Genomic DNA, 8,645 nt, shown 5'->3' with positions numbered 1-8,645 from the left:
TCTAACCCTACGCCTCAGCCTCGAGAAGATTTCAGTCCCCCCTCAGTTGGAGGGGGGTATCCACTATGGGACCGGCAAGAAACTCGGCGGGCCACTTCTTTTCAAAACATTACATCTTATAATTAACATGCATTAAAAAACGAGATACAATTTAATCCGCAAAAGTATTCATCAAAAAAAGAAATATTAAATTAACAGACTAGGTACCTACTCTATGGAAATTCATTTCAATAAATTATGCAAAGTACAAAGCTACTATGATTAATAAGAGATTTTAGAGATGTATAGTCTCTGAGTGTTAAAGTACATCAAAAAAGAAAAAATATACATGATGAAAACAAAAAAATAAAAAACTAACTGATACAAATAAAAGATAACTTAAATAACTTTAGAGTTGTAAAAGACTCTTGATGTCACAACTAAAGAAAAAAAAATTGATATACGTAATCTACTTTTTTCCTTGGAGATGTATATGGTCTCCAAGAGTCAGAAAGAAAATAAACAAACAAGGACCGAACAGAGTGCCTCAATGTAATCAAAATTAATGTTACAATCTAATAGTTATAGCCCCTATTAGCTGAAACAGACCGGTCTTCACAAACAGCACCCGTTCACGAGTATGGCGCGTATCTCAGCCATCGTCTTGTCTTATCCTAGTTACCCTTGCACTGTACTTACCTACTTATACCACAATACAATAAAGAGTATATACTTGCGTAGCCGAATGCGAAGCGCTCACGATAATAACTCTTTCGTAGATATCTATCTCTCTCGCTCTTGCGTATTGGCGCGACACATTTCGCGGTGGCGTTTCGACTACCACCTGTGGTGACGCTGACGGGTAAGAATTTCACCACATCACCCTTTCCTCCCGTGGGTATCGTAGAAGTCAGACTGGGATTAGGATAAGTATTTGTATATTATATAGAGGTATATCGTTGTCTGAGTACCCACAACACACGCCTTCTTGAGCTTACCGTGGGACGCACTCAATCTGTGTACTTGTCCTATAATATTTATTTATTTATTTATTATATTTTCTGCCTACCCCGTTTGGGAACATAAGGGCCCAGCCAGACATACGGGACTCGTTGAGACACACAAATTAGAAAAGTATTCTTTTGAAATAAGTACTTATCTCGACCAGCACGGGTAGCATGGTCGCGCGATAGACGATAAAATATCAGGCCGTCCCTATCGCACTATTAGTAAGTGAGGAACGGCCAGATGTTTTATCATTATAATTGCCTGCCAGTAGAGCCTAAGTTGGCCATACAAATTGAATACGTAAAGACAATAAGTACAGGCCCCGTAGCCGAATGGCATTTCTCCGACGCCAAACGAAAGCGATACGCCGCTGGCTCTGTCGCGCCAATACGCAAGCGCGATAGAGATAGATATCTACTAGCGCTTCGTTTCGTGAGCGATTGTGCCATTCAGCTAGCCACCCTGTAAGGTAGGGATTGCAGTACCGGTACTGTTTTAAAGAACCGGGATTTTCGGTACTGAAGCAATATGGAACCGGGATTTCCCGGGATTTTCGGTACTTTCGGGACTGGTCTAATTATTTAGCTTTTTCAAATAAAACAACATTTTTTTTGGGATTTTACGTCTTTTATTATTATATTATATTACTGTAACCGAGCCGTTCCAGCATCGCTCGGCGTATTATTGTATCTGTCTTTTTTTATTACTTACTTATTACAAAGCGGAATTCGGGAGAACAAGCAAAAAATCGTGAGAATTCCACCTAAACCCGACCGTCTGGCAACCATAGGCACCAATGGTTACTGTTGCAATACATTGCTCCGATTAAGTGATCTGCCATTACTGGGAGACGTTTAATCGCTTAGTAAAAGAAATAAGACAAATACTACTAAAGAAATATAATAACTGATTATAGACGGCAGTAAAACCTCCCAAAAATCCCCAAGCACGTCATTTCAAGCATTTGCAAAACATTTGAGATAGTGCACTATTTTTAGCTAGTCAGAGGGAACGTTCTCGAGAACGTTGGTATTTTTCTGGACATTTCTTTGGAATATCTCAATACCACATTTATATATAAACGTTTTTTAAAAGTTAACATGTTTATAGCAGTTATCCTTAAAAGTTAGACATAAACCATCGCCGGCTTTCTTCTAGACCTACGTATGTATATGCATAAGAGATACAATTCCACCATATTTAGCTATATTTCGATCGGTATGGGCAGGGTTTCCGATTGAAGCTCTTAAGCAGCGTCATTTAAGTCATTTTTACCGACTTGATTAGCACATACCGTCATGTTTTAATCAATTTATAATAACAAAACCTTAAACCTTCCTCAAAAATCACTATATTCATACATAGGTGAAAAACGTATGAAAATCCGTTTAGTAGTTTTTGAGTCTATTGCAAAATTAGCGAACGCACAGAAATACGCGTCGGGAGACTTTGTTTTATAACATGTAGAGAAATGAGTCAAATGAGAAATAAGACGGAGAGAGATAAAACAAATACACAAATTAATATAACAAACCTTCACCAAAAATACAAAACTCCACTACCGACTAGCGGGACTAGCTATAGGGTATCACGGTGGCTACGGCAGCCAGTCTACCACTGCCACCCGCTATTAAATAGTGATTAGTCGCGTGTTACTGTACCTACGCCTATTTTTTAACTGTATAAATAATATTGTAGCATGTATATGTATATAGTAATAATAATGTTGTAGCAAAACAGTCACTAAAAAGTATTTCCCGAAAGTACCGAAAGTACCGGGATTTTTCAAGTTGATTTCCCGGTTCTTTTCTTGGCCAAAAATCCCGGGAATTCCCGGTACTTTCGGTACCGGTATTTCCCGAGAGCAAACCCTACTGTAAGGTAAGAGCCCTTTGGGTTAGATGTGTCAGACTTATGCCCTCGCCCTGTTAGCCAATTAAGACGCTATAGGAGGGGTCAATTCTCCATACAAATGCTCTCGACTATTTCCTCTCTGGTTTTTGAAGATAGAGCAATGATCTTTTCAACAGAGATTATTATCATTTTTATCTGTGTCGGACCTTTTGATTTTTTTGATATTCTTATTTTTGAAGACGCTAGTCTAGCGGCTCTGAGAGCCCATCAAAATTTTCCAAAAACGGCCTTATATATGAATATTTTTCCGCAATATATTTTAACTGAGTTCTTAATGGACATTTTTTTCGAAATTCCCAACTTGAAAGAGGCTTCTTTCCATTTTAGCATTTTTGCTCCTGTAGCGTCTTAAGGCATGAAAAGTAAGAGATATTAAAAACAGAAATATGAGTAAATGAGTAGAGAAATAAAAAATAGGATCATAAAAAATACCATTTTATTACAAATACACGACACGATATACATAATATATACAATTCTTTTTTTGGACCACATAGGCCCTGAAAGGCCAGGCGCCCATTTCTCAAAACTGAAAGTTACAAGCGGAAGTCTCTTTCCAACTTAGCATATTAGACAACAACAATGACAACCACTTCTAAATTGTAACTTGTGGCTTCGAAAAATGGGCCCATCAGTAAATAATTTTAATCTAGTACATTTTACAAAAAATTGGTATAGTGCATAATTTAAGGTTAGTGTTGTTTTCAAACCCTACATTTATTCTGAAAGGGTTCTTTTACATGTCAATAGATACATTACATGAAATTAATAGGTTTGCATTACATGAAAAATATAGACGGTTAAGCAATCTTGTTACTAAAAACGGCGGCAAATTAATAAATGTAGGTGCAAAGACTGAAAGTTTGTAGGAGGAAATTTGATTTTCGCATCTTTTTTGTAACGAAATTTGCTTGACCACTATACAAACAGTTCATATTACATAACACCCCATAAAAATACAACAACCACTACCTGGGTAAACATTACATTTATAATTGTATTCCAAAATTGGTGTGTAGTCTCTCCAAGTGCTAAATATGTGTCAAACCATGTTTCTAAAGAAAAGGTATACATAGTCAATACGCGGCTTCATATTAATAGTAGGGGGAAATTAGCTAAAATTACGGCATAATTAACGGAAGGTTTTTTTTAATTCAAATATGTACGTTATAGACTGAAGTTATTTTTCATCAACCCTCCCCACTCCTCCCCCCTCTGCGTCACCCCTCTACCCTCCCTTAAAGTGCCGAAAATGCGGTTTTTCTCGATTTCTGACAAAACTGTTGTAAATACAGAAAAAGCGCGTAGGAACGAAGTAATCCTTAATAAATTTACTACAAATCATTCATTAACACTTTGGTTCTAGCACTTATAGTTTTCGCGTGATCCGTCGCGAAAGTTGGTCCTTTGCTGCAATTTTCTTTAATGAATGTTAAGTTTTCGCCCAAAATGCTTACGAAATCGTCGAAATTTGTTTGATATGACTAAAATATTGTAACCCATGACTAAAATAAAATTAAGGGGGAAAAATCACTACCATGGGTGGAATTTCCAATATGTCTTGGAATTAGGGTTGCCAACTTTTTTTTAGGGAAATATAGTATTTTAGAAAATTCCATCTAAAAAATATAGTACACCGAAATAAAATATAGTACGGTACACATAAAAGATAACCAAGTCGTAGAGATCGTTCTTTCTGTCCACTCTAAGGGGCTCCATACGGTTTTCATCGATTTTTCACAAGTTTTGTGTTGCATTGGTTCTCTTATTTAAGTATCGTCGAAAGTTGTATGGCCGAATATCACTTCCCAACTCACGTTTCGCGCAATTTTATTCCTCCGAATGTTCATTTCCCAACTTATAGTTTTATTTGCCAAGCTCACATTTACCAACTTAACATTTGGCCTTTTTTTTAAAAGCAAACTTTCATGTTGTCGAATGTTTTACTTAACGTAATATATAACTACGTAATATGTTTATTGTATGTAATGTACCAAATGTTTTATTGAACACCAACAATATATATCGCGTATTTCGAAAAATATGCAATATTGAGTCTTCTATCACTTTCTAAATTTATTGACAGGTATGCAATTTTTACTTACGTACCTATTAATATTCTTTTTCATAATATTTGCTGTTTAAAGGTATCATTGCGTCTACGTGTACTGAAGCATAATGTACTATTTTATTCCCAAGGGAATAATGGATTTAGTTTTAAAAATGAATACAATCCGTACATTACTTCAGGCAAAGGATGTTTCAATCTGCCAAGGATTTTTATTGCACAACCAAAATTTTACTATTAAGCTATAAAAGATATATACGGTATGAAAAATGCATTTTATTTATCTTTTACAATTATTTCAGTGTGTTGTTATAATTTACCGCGTGCATACGCGAGGCACCCACCGTTGCCTAGCAACGGATAGTACAACAGATCAAAATATTTAAATGAATGAAAAATAAGTAAAATTGTATTATTATTATGAGCCTATTGTGTCCCACTGCTGGGCAAAGGCCTCCCCCTTGATCCCCTGATCTTGAGCTACAACTGGCCAAAATGTTAGTTCAATTATATGATTTATATGCTTTTTTGAACGTTGCATTTAATTTATATGCAGTATTTTCGTGTTTGTTTTCGTTCAAAAAGTGTTTGTTATCAAAAACAATGGATTTAATATGAATAATCTGATGTAGATCAAGATACACTACCTACTAGGCGCAACGCCGCCGGTTGAAGGTTTTGCCTTATGACTGTTTCCTCTGTATTTTTCTCTCAAATGTGATGAAAAATATTGTGTGTAACTCAGGAGGTAAGGACATTAAAGACGTGTCTATTATTTACTCCTGCCTGCGGCACACACGTCTATAATGTCCCCTTACCTCCCTTGTTGCACAATGTACTATTAATTTCAATAGTTACCTACTTACATTTTTTACAAGACCCATATTTAAAAAAAAAATACCCATATTATAAGTAATTATATTTTTTATGAAATTTGACATTGTTTTAAAAACATTTTTACTTCAATGAAATCTAGACTTTTATAAAAATGCAAAAGCGATTTTAATTTAAAACTAATTAGGTAAGGCAAAAATTTTGACCAAAGAACCAGTTTCGGTCCTAAAATAGTTCAACTTTGATGCTAAATATCACAGAATCAATGAGCTGTGAAGTAGGTACCTAATTATGGGATGCTAGTTTGTTTAAAGACGATTCTGTTAATATGATATGTTTTAGAAACTATTGTAATATTCATAATACCAATGGATTCAAATCGAAGCTCATCGGAGTAGAGAATCCCCTTAAGAAATTTCGTTATTTAATATATCATGGAAAAAATACAAATGTTTGCAAACAACGGTGGCTTTATACGTAACTGCAATATTTGCAGGTCAGAACTAAGTAATGAAATGTACAGTGAAGGTTAGATATGAATAAAAGCGCGAGCGGAGCGAGCGCGAAATTTTTTTCATTATCAAAACGCCGCTCCTGGCGGTTTGACCCTAGTGTAAATTCGCCACTGGCATGGACCCCAAAAATATAGTACTTTTGCGTACTATATATGCTTCATATCGAATATAGTACGCTGGGTCAAAATATAGTACAGTACTATATTATATAGTACGGTTGGCAACCCTACTTGGAATTCCAGTAACTATTTAAGACGTAATATTTTCACGGTAGTAGTCGCTAGGAGTACCATTGATCCATATAGTATATCGATGACTGGGGATGAGCTTTTGGTAGCTGTCGGTAGAGCCCTGGAGTTTCAATCCAGAAGCCGTGAGTTCAAGTTCCACCCATGGTAGTGATTTTTCCCCCTAAAATTCATTTTCAGTTTATAATATTTTATTAATATCAAACAGATTTCGTAAGCAATTTAGGGGAAAACTTAACATTCACTAAAGAAAATTGCAGCAAAGGACCAACATTCGTGATGGATCACGCGAAAACTATAAGTGCTAGAACCAAAGTGTCAATGAATGATTTGTAGTAAATTTATTAAGGATTACTTTGTTCCTACACGCTTTTTCTGTATCTTCAACGGTTTTGTCAGAAATCGCGAAAAACCGCATTTTCGGTTATTTAAGGGGGGGAAGAGGGGTGACGCAGAGGGGGGAGAGATGGGGAGGGTTGATGAAAAATAACTTCGGCCTATAATGTACATATCCCAATCAAGAAAAATCTTCCATTAATTATGCCAATATTTTCATACATAACTTTCCAGAAGCAACGTACTATAATGTGTTGCGTGGATTTCGTTGAAAGCTGGCCTGTTAAGGGGCTCGCTGTTATAAGGCCATTCAGGCTTGATAGTTAGAATTAAAGACCCTTAATATGTATAATCAAACTGAAAGCGCGTCGCGCGTCGGCCCCATTTACACGTTTTATAGACGAACTAGCTTTTGCCCGCGGCTTCGCTCGCGTTAGAAAGAGACAAAAAGTAGCCTATGTCACTCTCCATCCCTTCAACTATCTCCAAGTGAAAAATCACGTCAATTCGTCGCTCCGTTTTGCCGTGAAAGACGGACAAACAAACAGACACACACACTTTTGCATTTATAATATTAGTATGGATAGTTATCTTTTTTTTTTTCAGAGGCTTTGCAAATTCGCAGCTCGAAATAAGCCTAGGTCACTCACCCTGGCGTTCTTTAACGGTAATGGCCTAAGGCACTGGTCCCATCGCGAGCTAGTAAGCTATGAGCTATCGGCTACAAAAACGAACAAAAGATAAGCACTCCCATGCAAATAAAAGAGACATGGCGATTTTGATAGCTCACCGCTGGGCGAGTAACTATAAACATCGCCGTGTCTCTTTTATTTACACGGGAGTGATTATCTTTTGTTCGTTTTTATAGCCGATAGCTTACTAGCTCGCGGTGGGACCAGTGCCTTAAGAAACAAAGAGATGAGATCATCAGATAGATGTTCTCCTGGTTCAGGAGACATTCTTAAAACCCAGCACAAGTAATCCGAGAATAGCTAACTATCACCTAATAAACCTACCTAATTAGGAATGACCGGCCCACCCATGGAGGAGGCACGGCCATCTACTACAGGCGTTCTCTTCACTGTTGTAGTACTGATATCCCGCAGCTCAAAAACATGGAAGCATCTGCATGTAGGCTAGCACTTACCAACCATGAAGTACCATAGTTTCTGTCTTCTATTGGCTCTGTCTCAGAATGTTACTGTCGTAAATAGCCCCAAAATTGTAAATAAATAATGTATAACGATCACGTAGGTTAGGTATAGGTAGGATTACGTAGATATAAGATGATAAAATAATAAAGAGATATTGATTTATTTCCCATTAAGCCGAGCACTTCACAAAGACGACTGAACTATTATAGTAGCCCTCATAAGGCAATTGGCGGTATCCCAAATAAAATTTTAATGCAAACATATACCTTAAGTTTTCTAAATGACAGTTCCATTTTCAAATATAATACTAATCAAGTATAATACTTATCAGATTCTTTATCAATCAATCAATCAAAATATTTATTTTTACTTACCCTTTATACCCAAAATAGTTCAGTCGTATACAGATATATACATAACATGGCAATTATATAAATAAACACGTAATGTATTGGCACTAATACTTACGCATCAAATCTAACTAGAATATATATATAGTCTCTTATAAGAATGTAAAGAAAAATCATCATTGTCTATCCTATAAGAATTTAATTAAACAATAAAGAAAATTGCTGTTACACAACGGGCA

The sequence above is a fragment of the Leguminivora glycinivorella genome, chromosome 26, assembly GCF_023078275.1.
Source record: "Leguminivora glycinivorella isolate SPB_JAAS2020 chromosome 26, LegGlyc_1.1, whole genome shotgun sequence".
Classification (NCBI taxonomy): domain Eukaryota; kingdom Metazoa; phylum Arthropoda; class Insecta; order Lepidoptera; family Tortricidae; genus Leguminivora; species Leguminivora glycinivorella.
Note: the sequence above shows the minus strand (reverse complement) of the source record.